The sequence below is a fragment of the Aplysia californica genome, unplaced genomic scaffold (genome assembly GCF_000002075.1).
Source record: "Aplysia californica isolate F4 #8 unplaced genomic scaffold, AplCal3.0 scaffold01128, whole genome shotgun sequence".
In the NCBI taxonomy this organism is placed as follows: domain Eukaryota; kingdom Metazoa; phylum Mollusca; class Gastropoda; order Aplysiida; family Aplysiidae; genus Aplysia; species Aplysia californica.
In genome coordinates this window covers 143,796-145,615 of record NW_004798398.1, presented here as the reverse complement: position 1 = coordinate 145,615, position 1,820 = coordinate 143,796, and the positions used below count along the sequence as shown (strand labels likewise).

The following is a 1,820-nucleotide window of genomic DNA, read 5'->3' as shown; positions in this document are numbered from 1 at the left end:
TTTCTTTTCCTGTTTTGTTTTTGTTTTTATGTCCATCTTTCTCCACCCATTTTAAGCGATTGTGTGTGTGTGTGTGTGTGTGTGTGTGTGTGTGTGTGTGTGTGTGTGTGTGTGTGTGTGTGTGCGCGCGCGCGCGCGTGCGTGCGCGTTTGTATTTGCGTGTATATGTATCTGCGTGGGTATGTTTGTGTATGCGTTTGCTTGCACGTGTGTCGTTGCAAGTTTCCATTTTCCTCCGTCTTTCTCCTTTATGAGCCTTTGTGACTCTGTTTATGTTTGTGTGCGTGTGTGTGTGTGTGTGTGTGTGTGTGTGTGTGTTTGTATGTGTGTGTGCGCGTGCCTGTTTGTATGTGTGCCTCAGAGCGTTTATACTCTTAAATGTGAGTTGCTGTTAATTTGTGACCATTGAGAAGAATAATTGATGTCTGATTGACTGCAGAAGAAACTGTTTATTTTATAATTCATTTAACAGTTGGCGGTTGGCAGGTGCTCTGGTGTGGTTTGCTTCTTCTTTCCTATCGAACATCTATTTTCCTTATCTCCTCTTCTTCTTTTTTATGTTTGTTACTCTCTTGCAAAACATCTAATCCTCTGGCGTTCATATGCCCTTTTGCAGTTGCGAGCGCCGTAAAACCTCTACTAGAACTACACTAAATTCATCTCGGAGACAGCAGAGCAGCCTGTCGGACACAACATTGAGCTACTTTTCTGGAAATATGCTCTATATAAATGTTATATATCACATGTATAATTATTACATTTTATTATTATATCGCAATCGTTGATATTACGTGAAAAGAAATGTTTTTATCTTCTAAGACCTCCATTAAGTTCTGAAAGAAAGTTATTTCTTGTTTACTACAGCCTGGCACTTACAAAAACACACACACACACACACATATATATATATTACATCCATGACAGAGAGTGTAACGACCGTAATAAAATCTTACTAAAGTAATTGAGATTTTTAAAAGCTACTACCAGCTATTTAGATAACAACTAGGTTCCAAAATAAAGATATTTTGTTATTTACTGCATCTTACTACTTTTACAACCCCCGCCCCCCCTCCCAAATTCATTTTTGTGTTTCAAACTGCCGACATTAAAATGAACCGGTGTAATTCGGATGAAACAATAAACTGTTTCTACCTTCTAAGATCACAACTAGGTTCTACAAGAATAATAATAATAATTGCATTTATATAGCGCATATCCATGCTCAAGAGCATGCTCTATGCGCTTTACAACTACATTGCCCCAGCAGACCCTCTCAGAACACTCAGAAACATACTCGGCTTCCGCGGAAGCATACAGTGCAAACTGCGGATTTCACGTGCTCAAACACTATCTAACTGACAAGATCTTTCACTGTCTATAGCTGGGTACCCATTTCCACCTGGGTGAAGTGAGGAAAATTTGTGCAAAGTGCCTTTCCCAAGGACACAACGTCGGGCCCCTGACAGGATTCGAACCCACGACCTTACGGTTGCGAGTCCGAGAGCCTAACCACTAGGCCACCGACGCCACTGTTAACTGTTGTTTACTACAGATTGGCACTTATCCCCCCCCCCAAAAAAAAAAATAGATTAGATCCATGACTGAGAGTGTAACAACCGACATAAAAATTAATCAAAACAATTTGAATGATTTAAAGCTGTTTTCAGCTTCTAAGGCCAGAGCTAAGTTCTAAAAGACAGTTAATTATTGTTTACTACAGCTTGGCATCGAAAAATATACAAATGTAGATTACATCCATTACTGAGAGTATAACGACCGACATGAAAATTAACTTAATTTAGTAATTTAGATTTGTAAAA

The 1,820-nt window shown here is 39.2% G+C and overlaps 1 protein-coding gene across 1 annotated transcript in view; it reads right to left on the bottom strand.

Annotated features, from left to right (window-relative positions):
- Positions 1–1,820, bottom strand: part of LOC101845969 — a gene marked incomplete in the record, with an annotated part of 12,437 nt that overhangs the window by 2,455 nt on the left and 8,162 nt on the right.